The sequence below is a fragment of the Microcebus murinus genome, unplaced genomic scaffold (genome assembly GCF_040939455.1).
Source record: "Microcebus murinus isolate Inina unplaced genomic scaffold, M.murinus_Inina_mat1.0 scaf015_hap2_Mmur4.0, whole genome shotgun sequence".
Classification (NCBI taxonomy): Eukaryota; Metazoa; Chordata; class Mammalia; order Primates; family Cheirogaleidae; genus Microcebus; species Microcebus murinus.
Window position 1 is genome coordinate 172,264 of NW_027438961.1, and position 17,648 is coordinate 189,911.

At 64.5% G+C, this 17,648-nt stretch overlaps 4 pseudogenes; all 4 read right to left on the reverse strand.

The window, feature by feature from the left end:
- Positions 1–3,518: 3,518 nt before the first annotated feature.
- Positions 3,519–3,637, reverse strand: LOC142867340 (uncharacterized; annotated as a pseudogene).
- A 3,548-nt stretch (positions 3,638–7,185) lies between these two features.
- On the reverse strand, positions 7,186–7,304 carry LOC142867341 (uncharacterized; annotated as a pseudogene).
- A 3,536-nt stretch (positions 7,305–10,840) lies between these two features.
- On the reverse strand, positions 10,841–10,959 carry LOC142867342 (uncharacterized; annotated as a pseudogene).
- A 3,554-nt stretch (positions 10,960–14,513) lies between these two features.
- On the reverse strand, positions 14,514–14,633 carry LOC142867408 (uncharacterized; annotated as a pseudogene).
- Positions 14,634–17,648: the final 3,015 nt, after the last annotated feature.

Sequence of the window (17,648 nt, forward strand, 5' to 3'; positions counted from 1 at the left end):
AGCCTCACCGCGCTTCCCCGCGATAGCGCTGACCCGCGCCGGGCCTGTGCAGTTGGCCGGCCCGGTCGGGCGGACTCCGGAGGACTGAGGTGAGGGACGGGGCGGGGCGGGGTGGGGTGGGGGCTGTCTACACACACACACACACACACACACACACACACACACACACACACACAAACACACACACACAGACACGATGCGCCTCCACGGCTGGACCCGCCAAGGTGGAGACCTTCCAGCCCCCCTCCTCTCCTCACCTCGCCTCCTTCACCTACCCGCCCCCACCCCCAGCGCGCCGCCGCTGACTGCGCACGCGCGCTCACCCTTTGACCCCAGCCAGGGGCCGCCCTCCCGCACAACCCCTGTCAGCTGCGCCCCCGCCCTGTGGGTGGGCTGCCGCCTATTCCCCAGGGCCAGGGCTGGGGCACAGCGCATGGGGGAGGGGAGCGAGTGTAGGGGCGTCTCTCGGGATGTGTCCCATGGCTGGGGTGGGGCGGGGTGGTTTGGGGGGCGCTGAAGAAATCAGTCCCCTCCATCTCCTACCTCTGGAAAACCCCCAAGCCCTTGGAGAACTGCCGGCACCGCTCCCGTGGGGGCCGGGACCCTGCTCCGTGTCCTCCTGTGGCCCAGTCCAAGGGGCCTGGGCCTGGCCCGGGGCTGGATTGGACCCCAACCACCCTCGGGTGTGGACTTGCTAAAAGCCGGCGATTAGATATTGGATTCGAGCTTCCTTGAGGTCATTTCACTAATGAGTGCACCGGAAAGAGTTTCCTAATCCATCTGTGAGGGTGGCAACTGAAAGAGAATTTTAAAGCTGACAGAATAGGCGAGGAAAGGCATAGGAGATTTCCACACCCAGTAAGGCAGACTTTCCCGAAATGGAAGAAAGAAACGAGCAAACAGAGACACCGGTAGCCCGCCCGGATCAGAGTCGGCTCCTTAGAGAAAGCACCCTGACCAGGTTCACCCGTGGGTGGGTGGCGAGCCAGTGGCATTCAGAAGCGCGAGGCCCGCAGTCTGTGCAGAAGACACCTGCACTCGGGTGTGTGTGGCGGCACGATTCCCAAGCAGCTCCAAATGGTAATCCAAAGAGAAGCCAGGGAGTTCCCAAGGCCCCAGGTGTCCTCAGCCCACGACTGGCTGCTGTGGGAATGCGAAGCCCGGCTCCTTGTCTCAGAGCGGGACAACCAGGAGGTGTGACGTACACCCCGGGGTTCCCAGGAGGATCAGGCTGAAGCTGGTACTTGGCCTGAAAATGTCCCCTCGCATGGGCACCCCCTTCCGCTTCCGGCTCCTCTGCTCCCGGTGCCCCTCCATCCAGGGGCCAGACTTTAAGAAGTCACCCGCAGGAGAATCCTGGTCCCAAAGGAGCCTTCTGGGGGACCCGTGCTGAGAGAGGTTGTGGGCATGGCCCGCTGGGGCTCTGCCCGGCCCAGGGCTGGGAGATGCCACCTCCCAGCTCCGGGTCCCTGCAGGAAGCGTTGGCAAGCACAGGGCCAGTCCCCCAAAGGCCCAGGTGCAGGGAGCCCAGGCCAAGCAGCCTGTGGAAGAAGCCACATGCCGTGCCACCCCGGGAACACGACTGCAGGTCGCGGCCCCTCCCGCCTCCTCCCCGACATGGCGCAGGGCTCAGAGACACCTGAGACGCTGCTACCAAAGTCCAAAGGGCATCGGTTGCTCCTCCAAAGCACCCGAGCAGACCGCGTTGTCCAGCCAGCCCCTGGGCCTCCCTGGGGTGCCCAGCACAAAAGTGCAGACAACCCCCGGACTCGCAATATCAGTTTGAGGATGTTCCTGCCACTCTAAGGACCCGCAGGCCAGCTGGGCCTTCAGGCAGGACAGAGAGCCCCGGAATCCGACGTGGAGAGCTGCGTGGACGTCCCCATCAGGAGGCGGTCCCCACCTCCGAGGCTCTCCCCTTGCGGGGAGCGGCAGCCCCAGGGCCTCAGGGAAGACACCAGGCTGGGCCCCCGCGGCACAGCGGGGCACGTCCCCGTCCCCGGCAGGCGACTTAGCGATGCCTGCGCCAGACTGCTGCGGCCGCCCTGCTGCCGGGTTCCTGGAGGGCTTCCTGGAAGCAGCGTCCACACCAAGCCCCTGGAAGGCCCAGGCGACGGAGGAGCCGGTCAGGCAGGGGCCGAGGACGGTGACGGGCGGGGAGGAGCGTGTCAGGCAGGGGCCGAGGACGGTGACAGGCCGGGCGGGAAGGAGCCGGTCAGGCGGGGGCCCAGGACAGTGACGGGCCTGGCCGGGGAGGAGCGAGTCAGGCAGTGGCCCAGGTGGTGGGCCGGGCGGAGAGGAGCCTGTCAGGCAGGGGCAGAGGACGGTGACGGTGACGGGCCGGGGCGGGAAGGGGCCGGTCAGGCAGGGGCAGGGGCCGAGGACAGTGACGGGCCTGGCGGGGGAGGAGCGCGTCAGGCAGGGGCAGAGGAGACGGGCTGGGTAAGGGGTAGGGTGACAGTTAGGGCACAATTCACAATCGCAAAGATGTGGAAGCGACCCGAGTGCCCATCCATCCAGGAGTGCATTAGTAACATGTGGCGCGTGGACACCACGGAGTGCCATTCGGCTGTGAGGAGCAGCGGTGAGGGGGCGCCTCTCGTGTTCTCCTGGCCAGAGCTGGAACCCGTTCCAGTAGGCCAGGTGTCCCAAGAACGGACACACGAGCACCACGTGCGCGCGCTCACCGGCAAATTGGTAGGAACGGATGGACACCTAAGTGGACAGCGAGGAATCACCTTCATCGGGTGGGTGTCGGGCGGGCGTGGGGAGGGGGTGGGCATACACATCCATTAGGGAGGGGGTGGGTGCGCACCGACTGGGGGATGGGCGCACTTGAAGCTCTGACCCGAGGGGGGAGGCGGGGAAAGAGCAATGCACCCGACCTGAACATTGGTACCCCCACAATACGCTGGGAGAGAATGAGAAATAAATAAGGAGACAGGGGGGAGGGGGGCACGGGCAACACATGTCACCTCAATACTTGTACTCCCATCATCTGCTAGAAAGGAGAGAGAAAAGAAAATGCAATCATAGAGATAAGAGACACTTTCTAAGAACATGAATCCGAAAAGAAAAGTAAAAGGAGGCCTGTCGAGCAGGTCTGGGTGTGACTCCGGATCCCCCAACCTCCAGTGCCACCACCAGAGATTCCTACGTGTAGCCCATAGAACCCCAAAAGCAACGGGACGAGTTCTGGTCACATACTCGCTCAAAGTGACATCCTGGAATCCTTCCGGAACTCCCTCCCCTCTCAGACTCTCCAGGTTTCCTCCAGCGTGTCGTTTCCCACAGACCAGACCTTTGGACTGAGACCGGACAGTCCAGATGGCACGCATGCTGCCCCGTGGCGGCGGTGTCCCGGCTTGGGACAAGAGGAGGCCCCACGGTGCGGGCTGGGGCGGCAGGCACCGCGGCGGGCGCTGAGGGTGGGGGTGATCCGCCGGACCGCCGCCCCGCCGCGCTCCCGGCAAGGGGACAGAGCAACAGGCAAAAAAAAAAAAAAAAAAAAAAAAAAAAGCCTAGGACACCCGGGATTCCCAGGCGGTCTCCCATCCAAGTACTAACCAGGCCCGACGCTGCTTAGCTTCGGAGATCAGACGAGATGGGGCGCGTTCGGGGTGGTGTGGCCCTAGACCGCGGAGGGCGCCCCTGCCCCGCTCAAGAGGCCAGCCTCACCGCGCTTCCCCGCGATAGCGCTGACCCGCGCCGGGCCTGTGCAGTTGGCCGGCCCGGTCGGGCGGACTCCGGAGGACTGAGGTGAGGGACGGGGCGGGGCGGGGTGGGGTGGGGGCTGTCTACACACACACACACACACACACACACACACACACACACACACAAACACACACACACAGACACGATGCGCCTCCACGGCTGGACCCGCCAAGGTGGAGACCTTCCAGCCCCCCTCCTCTCCTCACCTCGCCTCCTTCACCTACCCGCCCCCACCCCCAGCGCGCCGCCGCTGACTGCGCACGCGCGCTCACCCTTTGACCCCAGCCAGGGGCCGCCCTCCCGCACAACCCCTGTCAGCTGCGCCCCCGCCCTGTGGGTGGGCTGCCGCCTATTCCCCAGGGCCAGGGCTGGGGCACAGCGCATGGGGGAGGGGAGCGAGTGTAGGGGCGTCTCTCGGGATGTGTCCCATGGCTGGGGTGGGGCGGGGTGGTTTGGGGGGCGCTGAAGAAATCAGTCCCCTCCATCTCCTACCTCTGGAAAACCCCCAAGCCCTTGGAGAACTGCCGGCACCGCTCCCGTGGGGGCCGGGACCCTGCTCCGTGTCCTCCTGTGGCCCAGTCCAAGGGGCCTGGGCCTGGCCCGGGGCTGGATTGGACCCCAACCACCCTCGGGTGTGGACTTGCTAAAAGCCGGCGATTAGATATTGGATTCGAGCTTCCTTGAGGTCATTTCACTAATGAGTGCACCGGAAAGAGTTTCCTAATCCATCTGTGAGGGTGGCAACTGAAAGAGAATTTTAAAGCTGACAGAATAGGCGAGGAAAGGCATAGGAGATTTCCACACCCAGTAAGGCAGACTTTCCCGAAATGGAAGAAAGAAACGAGCAAACAGAGACACCGGTAGCCCGCCCGGATCAGAGTCGGCTCCTTAGAGAAAGCACCCTGACCAGGTTCACCCGTGGGTGGGTGGCGAGCCAGTGGCATTCAGAAGCGCGAGGCCCGCAGTCTGTGCAGAAGACACCTGCACTCGGGTGTGTGTGGCGGCACGATTCCCAAGCAGCTCCAAATGGTAATCCAAAGAGAAGCCAGGGAGTTCCCAAGGCCCCAGGTGTCCTCAGCCCACGACTGGCTGCTGTGGGAATGCGAAGCCCGGCTCCTTGTCTCAGAGCGGGACAACCAGGAGGTGTGACGTACACCCCGGGGTTCCCAGGAGGATCAGGCTGAAGCTGGTACTTGGCCTGAAAATGTCCCCTCGCATGGGCACCCCCTTCCGCTTCCGGCTCCTCTGCTCCCGGTGCCCCTCCATCCAGGGGCCAGACTTTAAGAAGTCACCCGCAGGAGAATCCTGGTCCCAAAGGAGCCTTCTGGGGGACCCGTGCTGAGAGAGGTTGTGGGCATGGCCCGCTGGGGCTCTGCCCGGCCCAGGGCTGGGAGATGCCACCTCCCAGCTCCGGGTCCCTGCAGGAAGCGTTGGCAAGCACAGGGCCAGTCCCCCAAAGGCCCAGGTGCAGGGAGCCCAGGCCAAGCAGCCTGTGGAAGAAGCCACATGCCGTGCCACCCCGGGAACACGACTGCAGGTCGCGGCCCCTCCCGCCTCCTCCCCGACATGGCGCAGGGCTCAGAGACACCTGAGACGCTGCTACCAAAGTCCAAAGGGCATCGGTTGCTCCTCCAAAGCACCCGAGCAGACCGCGTTGTCCAGCCAGCCCCTGGGCCTCCCTGGGGTGCCCAGCACAAAAGTGCAGACAACCCCCGGACTCGCAATATCAGTTTGAGGATGTTCCTGCCACTCTAAGGACCCGCAGGCCAGCTGGGCCTTCAGGCAGGACAGAGAGCCCCGGAATCCGACGTGGAGAGCTGCGTGGACGTCCCCATCAGGAGGCGGTCCCCACCTCCGAGGCTCTCCCCTTGCGGGGAGCGGCAGCCCCAGGGCCTCAGGGAAGACACCAGGCTGGGCCCCCGCGGCACAGCGGGGCACGTCCCCGTCCCCGGCAGGCGACTTAGCGATGCCTGCGCCAGACTGCTGCGGCCGCCCTGCTGCCGGGTTCCTGGAGGGCTTCCTGGAAGCAGCGTCCACACCAAGCCCCTGGAAGGCCCAGGCGACGGAGGAGCCGGTCAGGCAGGGGCCGAGGACGGTGACGGGCGGGGAGGAGCGTGTCAGGCAGGGGCCGAGGACGGTGACAGGCCGGGCGGGAAGGAGCCGGTCAGGCGGGGGCCCAGGACAGTGACGGGCCTGGCCGGGGAGGAGCGAGTCAGGCAGTGGCCCAGGTGGTGGGCCGGGCGGAGAGGAGCCTGTCAGGCAGGGGCAGAGGACGGTGACGGTGACGGGCCGGGGCGGGAAGGGGCCGGTCAGGCAGGGGCAGGGGCCGAGGACAGTGACGGGCCTGGCGGGGGAGGAGCGCGTCAGGCAGGGGCAGAGGAGACGGGCTGGGTAAGGGGTAGGGTGACAGTTAGGGCACAATTCACAATCGCAAAGATGTGGAAGCGACCCGAGTGCCCATCCATCCAGGAGTGCATTAGTAACATGTGGCGCGTGGACACCACGGAGTGCCATTCGGCTGTGAGGAGCAGCGGTGAGGGGGCGCCTCTCGTGTTCTCCTGGCCAGAGCTGGAACCCGTTCCAGTAGGCCAGGTGTCCCAAGAACGGACACACGAGCACCACGTGCGCGCGCTCACCGGCAAATTGGTAGGAACGGATGGACACCTAAGTGGACAGCGAGGAATCACCTTCATCGGGTGGGTGTCGGGCGGGCGTGGGGAGGGGGTGGGCATACACATCCATTAGGGAGGGGGTGGGTGCGCACCCACTGGGGGATGGGCGCACTTGAAGCTCTGACCCGAGGGGGGAGGCGGGGAAAGAGCAATGCACCCGACCTGAACATTGGTACCCCCACAATACGCTGGGAGAGAATGAGAAATAAATAAGGAGACAGGGGGGAGGGGGGCACGGGCAACACATGTCACCTCAATACTTGTACTCCCATCATCTGCTAGAAAGGAGAGAGAAAAGAAAATGCAATCATAGAGATAAGAGACACTTTCTAAGAACATGAATCCGAAAAGAAAAGTAAAAGGAGGCCTGTCGAGCAGGTCTGGGTGTGACTCCGGATCCCCCAACCTCCAGTGCCACCACCAGAGATTCCTACGTGTAGCCCATAGAACCCCAAAAGCAACGGGACGAGTTCTGGTCACATACTCGCTCAAAGTGACATCCTGGAATCCTTCCGGAACTCCCTCCCCTCTCAGACTCTCCAGGTTTCCTCCAGCGTGTCGTTTCCCACAGACCAGACCTTTGGACTGAGACCGGACAGTCCAGATGGCACGCATGCTGCCCCGTGGCGGCGGTGTCCCGGCTTGGGACAAGAGGAGGCCCCACGGTGCGGGCTGGGGCGGCAGGCACCGCGGCGGGCGCTGAGGGTGGGGGTGATCCGCCGGACCGCCGCCCCGCCGCGCTCCCGGCAAGGGGACAGAGCAACAGGCAAAAAAAAAAAAAAAAAAAAAAAAAAAAAGCCTAGGACACCCGGGATTCCCAGGCGGTCTCCCATCCAAGTACTAACCAGGCCCGACGCTGCTTAGCTTCGGAGATCAGACGAGATGGGGCGCGTTCGGGGTGGTGTGGCCCTAGACCGCGGAGGGCGCCCCTGCCCCGCTCAAGAGGCCAGCCTCACCGCGCTTCCCCGCGATAGCGCTGACCCGCGCCGGGCCTGTGCAGTTGGCCGGCCCGGTCGGGCAGACTCCGGAGGACTGAGGTGAGGGACGGGGCGGGGCGGGGTGGGGTGGGGGCTGTCTACACACACACACACACACACACACACACACACACAAACACACACACACAGACACGATGCGCCTCCACGGCTGGACCCGCCAAGGTGGAGACCTTCCAGCCCCCCTCCTCTCCTCACCTCGCCTCCTTCACCTACCCGCCCCCACCCCCAGCGCGCCGCCGCTGACTGCGCACGCGCGCTCACCCTTTGACCCCAGCCAGGGGCCGCCCTCCCGCACAACCCCTGTCAGCTGCGCCCCCGCCCTGTGGGTGGGCTGCAGCCTATTCCCCAGGGCCAGGGCTGGGGCACAGCGCATGGGGGAGGGGAGCGAGTGTAGGGGCGTCTCTCGGGATGTGTCCCATGGCTGGGGTGGGGCGGGGTGGTTTGGGGGGCGCTGAAGAAATCAGTCCCCTCCATCTCCTACCTCTGGAAAACCCCCAAGCCCTTGGAGAACTGCCGGCACCGCTCCCGTGGGGGCCGGGACCCTGCTCCGTGTCCTCCTGTGGCCCAGTCCAAGGGGCCTGGGCCTGGCCCGGGGCTGGATTGGACCCCAACCACCCTCGGGTGTGGACTTGCTAAAAGCCGGCGATTAGATATTGGATTCGAGCTTCCTTGAGGTCATTTCACTAATGAGTGCACCGGAAAGAGTTTCCTAATCCATCTGTGAGGGTGGCAACTGAAAGAGAATTTTAAAGCTGACAGAATAGGCGAGGAAAGGCATAGGAGATTTCCACACCCAGTAAGGCAGACTTTCCCGAAATGGAAGAAAGAAACGAGCAAACAGAGACACCGGTAGCCCGCCCGGATCAGAGTCGGCTCCTTAGAGAAAGCACCCTGACCAGGTTCACCCGTGGGTGGGTGGCGAGCCAGTGGCATTCAGAAGCGCGAGGCCCGCAGTCTGTGCAGAAGACACCTGCACTCGGGTGTGTGTGGCGGCACGATTCCCAAGCAGCTCCAAATGGTAATCCAAAGAGAAGCCAGGGAGTTCCCAAGGCCCCAGGTGTCCTCAGCCCACGACTGGCTGCTGTGGGAATGCGAAGCCCGGCTCCTTGTCTCAGAGCGGGACAACCAGGAGGTGTGACGTACACCCCGGGGTTCCCAGGAGGATCAGGCTGAAGCTGGTACTTGGCCTGAAAATGTCCCCTCGCATGGGCACCCCCTTCCGCTTCCGGCTCCTCTGCTCCCGGTGCCCCTCCATCCAGGGGCCAGACTTTAAGAAGTCACCCGCAGGAGAATCCTGGTCCCAAAGGAGCCTTCTGGGGGACCCGTGCTGAGAGAGGTTGTGGGCATGGCCCGCTGGGGCTCTGCCCGGCCCAGGGCTGGGAGATGCCACCTCCCAGCTCCGGGTCCCTGCAGGAAGCGTTGGCAAGCACAGGGCCAGTCCCCCAAAGGCCCAGGTGCAGGGAGCCCAGGCCAAGCAGCCTGTGGAAGAAGCCACATGCCGTGCCACCCCGGGAACACGACTGCAGGTCGCGGCCCCTCCCGCCTCCTCCCCGACATGGCGCAGGGCTCAGAGACACCTGAGACGCTGCTACCAAAGTCCAAAGGGCATCGGTTGCTCCTCCAAAGCACCCGAGCAGACCGCGTTGTCCAGCCAGCCCCTGGGCCTCCCTGGGGTGCCCAGCACAAAAGTGCAGACAACCCCCGGACTCGCAATATCAGTTTGAGGATGTTCCTGCCACTCTAAGGACCCGCAGGCCAGCTGGGCCTTCAGGCAGGACAGAGAGCCCCGGAATCCGACGTGGAGAGCTGCGTGGACGTCCCCATCAGGAGGCGGTCCCCACCTCCGAGGCTCTCCCCTTGCGGGGAGCGGCAGCCCCAGGGCCTCAGGGAAGACACCAGGCTGGGCCCCCGCGGCACAGCGGGGCACGTCCCCGGCAGGCGACTTAGCGATGCCTGCGCCAGACTGCTGCGGCCGCCCTGCTGCCGGGTTCCTGGAGGGCTTCCTGGAAGCAGCGTCCACACCAAGCCCCTGGAAGGCCCAGGCGACGGAGGAGCCGGTCAGGCAGGGGCCGAGGACGGTGACGGGCGGGGAGGAGCGTGTCAGGCAGGGGCCGAGGACGGTGACAGGCCGGGCGGGAAGGAGCCGGTCAGGCGGGGGCCCAGGACAGTGACGGGCCTGGCCGGGGAGGAGCGAGTCAGGCAGTGGCCCAGGTGGTGGGCCGGGCGGAGAGGAGCCTGTCAGGCAGGGGCAGAGGACGGTGACGGTGACGGGCCGGGGCGGGAAGGGGCCGGTCAGGCAGGGGCAGGGGCCGAGGACAGTGACGGGCCTGGCGGGGGAGGAGCGCGTCAGGCAGGGGCAGAGGAGACGGGCTGGGTAAGGGGTAGGGTGACAGTTAGGGCACAATTCACAATCGCAAAGATGTGGAAGCGACCCGAGTGCCCATCCATCCAGGAGTGCATTAGTAACATGTGGCGCGTGGACACCACGGAGTGCCATTCGGCTGTGAGGAGCAGCGGTGAGGGGGCGCCTCTCGTGTTCTCCTGGCCAGAGCTGGAACCCGTTCCAGTAGGCCAGGTGTCCCAAGAACGGACACACGAGCACCACGTGCGCGCGCTCACCGGCAAATTGGTAGGAACGGATGGACACCTAAGTGGACAGCGAGGAATCACCTTCATCGGGTGGGTGTCGGGCGGGCGTGGGGAGGGGGTGGGCATACACATCCATTAGGGAGGGGGTGGGTGCGCACCGACTGGGGGATGGGCGCACTTGAAGCTCTGACCCGAGGGGGGAGGCGGGGAAAGAGCAATGCACCCGACCTGAACATTGGTACCCCCACAATACGCTGGGAGAGAATGAGAAATAAATAAGGAGACAGGGGGGAGGGGGGCACGGGCAACACATGTCACCTCAATACTTGTACTCCCATCATCTGCTAGAAAGGAGAGAGAAAAGAAAATGCAATCATAGAGATAAGAGACACTTTCTAAGAACATGAATCCGAAAAGAAAAGTAAAAGGAGGCCTGTCGAGCAGGTCTGGGTGTGACTCCGGATCCCCCAACCTCCAGTGCCACCACCAGAGATTCCTACGTGTAGCCCATAGAACCCCAAAAGCAACGGGACGAGTTCTGGTCACATACTCGCTCAAAGTGACATCCTGGAATCCTTCCGGAACTCCCTCCCCTCTCAGACTCTCCAGGTTTCCTCCAGCGTGTCGTTTCCCACAGACCAGACCTTTGGACTGAGACCGGACAGTCCAGATGGCACGCATGCTGCCCCGTGGCGGCGGTGTCCCGGCTTGGGACAAGAGGAGGCCCCACGGTGCGGGCTGGGGCGGCAGGCACCGCGGCGGGCGCTGAGGGTGGGGGTGATCCGCCGGACCGCCGCCCCGCCGCGCTCCCGGCAAGGGGACAGAGCAACAGGCAAAAAAAAAAAAAAAAAAAAAAAAAAAAAAAGCCTAGGACACCCGGGATTCCCAGGCGGTCTCCCATCCAAGTACTAACCAGGCCCGACGCTGCTTAGCTTCGGAGATCAGACGAGATGGGGCGCGTTCGGGGTGGTGTGGCCCTAGACCGCGGAGGGCGCCCCTGCCCCGCTCAAGAGGCCAGCCTCACCGCGCTTCCCCGCGATAGCGCTGACCCGCGCCGGGCCTGTGGAGTTCGCCGGCCCGGTCGGGCGGACTCCGGAGGACTGAGGTGAGGGACGGGGCGGGGCGGGGTGGGGTGGGGGCTGTCTACACACACACACACACACACACACACACACACACACACACACAAACACACACACACAGACACGATGCGCCTCCACGGCTGGACCCGCCAAGGTGGAGACCTTCCAGCCCCCCTCCTCTCCTCACCTCGCCTCCTTCACCTACCCGCCCCCACCCCCAGCGCGCCGCCGCTGACTGCGCACGCGCGCTCACCCTTTGACCCCAGCCAGGGGCCGCCCTCCCGCACAACCCCTGTCAGCTGCGCCCCCGCCCTGTGGGTGGGCTGCCGCCTATTCCCCAGGGCCAGGGCTGGGGCACAGCGCATGGGGGAGGGGAGCGAGTGTAGGGGCGTCTCTCGGGATGTGTCCCATGGCTGGGGTGGGGCGGGGTGGTTTGGGGGGCGCTGAAGAAATCAGTCCCCTCCATCTCCTACCTCTGGAAAACCCCCAAGCCCTTGGAGAACTGCCGGCACCGCTCCCGTGGGGGCCGGGACCCTGCTCCGTGTCCTCCTGTGGCCCAGTCCAAGGGGCCTGGGCCTGGCCCGGGGCTGGATTGGACCCCAACCACCCTCGGGTGTGGACTTGCTAAAAGCCGGCGATTAGATATTGGATTCGAGCTTCCTTGAGGTCATTTCACTAATGAGTGCACCGGAAAGAGTTTCCTAATCCATCTGTGAGGGTGGCAACTGAAAGAGAATTTTAAAGCTGACAGAATAGGCGAGGAAAGGCATAGGAGATTTCCACACCCAGTAAGGCAGACTTTCCCGAAATGGAAGAAAGAAACGAGCAAACAGAGACACCGGTAGCCCGCCCGGATCAGAGTCGGCTCCTTAGAGAAAGCACCCTGACCAGGTTCACCCGTGGGTGGGTGGCGAGCCAGTGGCATTCAGAAGCGCGAGGCCCGCAGTCTGTGCAGAAGACACCTGCACTCGGGTGTGTGTGGCGGCACGATTCCCAAGCAGCTCCAAATGGTAATCCAAAGAGAAGCCAGGGAGTTCCCAAGGCCCCAGGTGTCCTCAGCCCACGACTGGCTGCTGTGGGAATGCGAAGCCCGGCTCCTTGTCTCAGAGCGGGACAACCAGGAGGTGTGACGTACACCCCGGGGTTCCCAGGAGGATCAGGCTGAAGCTGGTACTTGGCCTGAAAATGTCCCCTCGCATGGGCACCCCCTTCCGCTTCCGGCTCCTCTGCTCCCGGTGCCCCTCCATCCAGGGGCCAGACTTTAAGAAGTCACCCGCAGGAGAATCCTGGTCCCAAAGGAGCCTTCTGGGGGACCCGTGCTGAGAGAGGTTGTGGGCATGGCCCGCTGGGGCTCTGCCCGGCCCAGGGCTGGGAGATGCCACCTCCCAGCTCCGGGTCCCTGCAGGAAGCGGTTGGCAAGCACAGGGCCAGTCCCCCAAAGGCCCAGGTGCAGGGAGCCCAGGCCAAGCAGCCTGTGGAAGAAGCCACATGCCGTGCCACCCCGGGAACACGACTGCAGGTCGCGGCCCCTCCCGCCTCCTCCCCGACATGGCGCAGGGCTCAGAGACACCTGAGACGCTGCTACCAAAGTCCAAAGGGCATCGGTTGCTCCTCCAAAGCACCCGAGCAGACCGCGTTGTCCAGCCAGCCCCTGGGCCTCCCTGGGGTGCCCAGCACAAAAGTGCAGACAACCCCCGGACTCGCAATATCAGTTTGAGGATGTTCCTGCCACTCTAAGGACCCGCAGGCCAGCTGGGCCTTCAGGCAGGACAGAGAGCCCCGGAATCCGACGTGGAGAGCTGCGTGGACGTCCCCATCAGGAGGCGGTCCCCACCTCCGAGGCTCTCCCCTTGCGGGGAGCGGCAGCCCCAGGGCCTCAGGGAAGACACCAGGCTGGGCCCCCGCGGCACAGCGGGGCACGTCCCCGTCCCCGGCAGGCGACTTAGCGATGCCTGCGCCAGACTGCTGCGGCCGCCTGCTGCCGGGTTCCCTGGAGGGCTTCCTGGAAGCAGCGTCCACACCAAGCCCCTGGAAGGCCCAGGCGACGGAGGAGCCGGTCAGGCAGGGGCCGAGGACGGTGACGGGCGGGGAGGAGCGTGTCAGGGCAGGGGCCGAGGACGGTGACAGGCCGGGCGGGAAGGAGCCGGTCAGGCGGGGGCCCAGGACAGTGACGGGCCTGGCCGGGGAGGAGCGAGTCAGGCAGTGGCCCAGGTGGTGGGCCGGGCGGAGAGGAGCCTGTCAGGCAGGGGCAGAGGACGGTGACGGTGACGGGCCGGGGCGGGAAGGGGCCGGTCAGGCAGGGGCAGGGGCCGAGGACAGTGACGGGCCTGGCGGGGGAGGAGCGCGTCAGGCAGGGGCAGAGGAGACGGGCTGGGTAAGGGGTAGGGTGACAGTTAGGGCACCAATTCACAATCGCAAAGATGTGGAAGCGACCCGAGTGCCCATCCATCCAGGAGTGCATTAGTAACATGTGGCGCGTGGACACCACGGAGTGCCATTCGGCTGTGAGGAGCAGCGGTGAGGGGGCGCCTCTCGTGTTCTCCTGGCCAGAGCTGGAACCCGTTCCAGTAGGCCAGGTGTCCCAAGAACGGACACACGAGCACCACGTGCGCGCGCTCACCGGCAAATTGGTAGGAACGGATGGACACCTAAGTGGACAGCGAGGAATCACCTTCATCGGGTGGGTGTCGGGCGGGCGTGGGGAGGGGGTGGGCATACACATCCATTAGGGAGGGGGTGGGTGCGCACCGACTGGGGGATGGGCGCACTTGAAGCTCTGACCCGAGGGGGGAGGCGGGGAAAGAGCAATGCACCCGACCTGAACATTGGTACCCCCACAATACGCTGGGAGAGAATGAGAAATAAATAAGGAGACAGGGGGGAGGGGGGCACGGGCAACACATGTCACCTCAATTACTTGTACTCCCATCATCTGCTAGAAAGGAGAGAGAAAAGAAAATGCAATCATAGAGATAAGAGACACTTTCTAAGAACATGAATCCGAAAAGAAAAGTAAAAGGAGGCCTGTCGAGCAGGTCTGGGTGTGACTCCGGATCCCCCAACCTCCAGTGCCACCACCAGAGATTCCTACGTGTAGCCCATAGAACCCCAAAAGCAACGGGACGAGTTCTGGTCACATACTCGCTCAAAGTGACATCCTGGAATCCTTCCGGAACTCCCTCCCTCTCAGACTCTCCAGGTTTCCTCCAGCGTGTCGTTTCCCACAGACCAGACCTTTGGACTGAGACCGGACAGTCCCAGATGGCACGCATGCTGCCCCGTGGCGGCGGTGTCCCGGCTTGGGACAGAGGAGAGGCCCCACGGTGCGGGCTGGGGCGGCAGGCACCGCGGCGGGCGCTGAGGGTGGGGGTGATCCGCCGGACCGCCGCCCCGCCGCGCTCCCGGCAAGGGGACAGAGCAACAGGCAAAAAAAAAAAAAAAAAAAAAAAAAAAAAAGCCTAGACACCCGGGATTCCCAGGCGGTCTCCCATCCAAGTACTCTAACCAGGCCCGACGCTGCTTAGCTTCGGAGATCAGACGAGATGGGGCGCGTTCGGGGTGGTGTGGCCCTAGACCGCGGAGGGCGCCCCTGCCCCGCTCAAGAGGCCAGCCTCACCGCGCTTCCCCGCGATAGCGCTGACCCGCGCCGGGCCTGTGCAGTTGGCCGGCCCGGTCGGGCGGACTCCGGAGGACTGAGGTGAGGGACGGGGCGGGGCGGGGTGGGGTGGGGGCTGTCTACACACACACACACACACACACACACACACACACACAAACACACACACACAGACACGATGCGCCTCCACGGCTGGACCCGCCAAGGTGGAGACCTTCCAGCCCCCCTCCTCTCCTCACCTCGCCTCCTTCACCTACCCGCCCCCACCCCCAGCGCGCCGCCGCTGACTGCGCACGCGCGCTCACCCTTTGACCCCAGCCAGGGGCCGCCCTCCCGCACAACCCCTGTCAGCTGCGCCCCCGCCCTGTGGGTGGGCTGCCGCCTATTCCCCAGGGCCAGGGCTGGGGCACAGCGCATGGGGGAGGGGAGCGAGTGTAGGGGCGTCTCTCGGGATGTGTCCCATGGCTGGGGTGGGGCGGGGTGGTTTGGGGGGCGCTGAAGAAATCAGTCCCCTCCATCTCCTACCTCTGGAAAACCCCCAAGCCCTTGGAGAACTGCCGGCACCGCTCCCGTGGGGGCCGGGACCCTGCTCCGTGTCCTCCTGTGGCCCAGTCCAAGGGGCCTGGGCCTGGCCCGGGGCTGGATTGGACCCCAACCACCCTCGGGTGTGGACTTGCTAAAAGCCGGCGATTAGATATTGGATTCGAGCTTCCTTGAGGTCATTTCACTAATGAGTGCACCGGAAAGAGTTTCCTAATCCATCTGTGAGGGTGGCAACTGAAAGAGAATTTTAAAGCTGACAGAATAGGCGAGGAAAGGCATAGGAGATTTCCACACCCAGTAAGGCAGACTTTCCCGAAATGGAAGAAAGAAACGAGCAAACAGAGACACCGGTAGCCCGCCCGGATCAGAGTCGGCTCCTTAGAGAAAGCACCCTGACCAGGTTCACCCGTGGGTGGGTGGCGAGCCAGTGGCATTCAGAAGCGCGAGGCCCGCAGTCTGTGCAGAAGACACCTGCACTCGGGTGTGTGTGGCGGCACGATTCCCAAGCAGCTCCAAATGGTAATCCAAAGAGAAGCCAGGGAGTTCCCAAGGCCCCAGGTGTCCTCAGCCCACGACTGGCTGCTGTGGGAATGCGAAGCCCGGCTCCTTGTCTCAGAGCGGGACAACCAGGAGGTGTGACGTACACCCCGGGGTTCCCAGGAGGATCAGGCTGAAGCTGGTACTTGGCCTGAAAATGTCCCCTCGCATGGGCACCCCCTTCCGCTTCCGGCTCCTCTGCTCCCGGTGCCCCTCCATCCAGGGGCCAGACTTTAAGAAGTCACCCGCAGGAGAATCCTGGTCCCAAAGGAGCCTTCTGGGGGACCCGTGCTGAGAGAGGTTGTGGGCATGGCCCGCTGGGGCTCTGCCCGGCCCAGGGCTGGGAGATGCCACCTCCCAGCTCCGGGTCCCTGCAGGAAGCGTTGGCAAGCACAGGGCCAGTCCCCCAAAGGCCCAGGTGCAGGGAGCCCAGGCCAAGCAGCCTGTGGAAGAAGCCACATGCCGTGCCACCCCGGGAACACGACTGCAGGTCGCGGCCCCTCCCGCCTCCTCCCCGACATGGCGCAGGGCTCAGAGACACCTGAGACGCTGCTACCAAAGTCCAAAGGGCATCGGTTGCTCCTCCAAAGCACCCGAGCAGACCGCGTTGTCCAGCCAGCCCCTGGGCCTCCCTGGGGTGCCCAGCACAAAAGTGCAGACAACCCCCGGACTCGCAATATCAGTTTGAGGATGTTCCTGCCACTCTAAGGACCCGCAGGCCAGCTGGGCCTTCAGGCAGGACAGAGAGCCCCGGAATCCGACGTGGAGAGCTGCGTGGACGTCCCCATCAGGAGGCGGTCCCCACCTCCGAGGCTCTCCCCTTGCGGGGAGCGGCAGCCCCAGGGCCTCAGGGAAGACACCAGGCTGGGCCCCCGCGGCACAGCGGGGCACGTCCCCGTCCCCGGCAGGCGACTTAGCGATGCCTGCGCCAGACTGCTGCGGCCGCCCTGCTGCCGGGTTCCTGGAGGGCTTCCTGGAAGCAGCGTCCACACCAAGCCCCTGGAAGGCCCAGGCGACGGAGGAGCCGGTCAGGCAGGGGCCGAGGACGGTGACGGGCGGGGAGGAGCGTGTCAGGCAGGGGCCGAGGACGGTGACAGGCCGGGCGGGAAGGAGCCGGTCAGGCGGGGGCCCAGGACAGTGACGGGCCTGGCCGGGGAGGAGCGAGTCAGGCAGTGGCCCAGGTGGTGGGCCGGGCGGAGAGGAGCCTGTCAGGCAGGGGCAGAGGACGGTGACGGTGACGGGCCGGGGCGGGAAGGGGCCGGTCAGGCAGGGGCAGGGGCCGAGGACAGTGACGGGCCTGGCGGGGGAGGAGCGCGTCAGGCAGGGGCAGAGGAGACGGGCTGGGTAAGGGGTAGGGTGACAGTTAGGGCACAATTCACAATCGCAAAGATGTGGAAGCGACCCGAGTGCCCATCCATCCAGGAGTGCATTAGTAACATGTGGCGCGTGGACACCACGGAGTGCCATTCGGCTGTGAGGAGCAGCGGTGAGGGGGCGCCTCTCGTGTTCTCCTGGCCAGAGCTGGAACCCGTTCCAGTAGGCCAGGTGTCCCAAGAACGGACACACGAGCACCACGTGCGCGCGCTCACCGGCAAATTGGTAGGAACGGATGGACACCTAAGTGGACAGCGAGGAATCACCTTCATCGGGTGGGTGTCGGGCGGGCGTGGGGAGGGGGTGGGCATACACATCCATTAGGGAGGGGGTGGGTGCGCACCGACTGGGGGATGGGCGCACTTGAAGCTCTGACCCGAGGGGGGAGGCGGGGAAAGAGCAATGCACCCGACCTGAACATTGGTACCCCCACAATACGCTGGGAGAGAATGAGAAATAAATAAGGAGACAGGGGGGAGGGGGGCACGGGCAACACATGTCACCTCAATACTTGTACTCC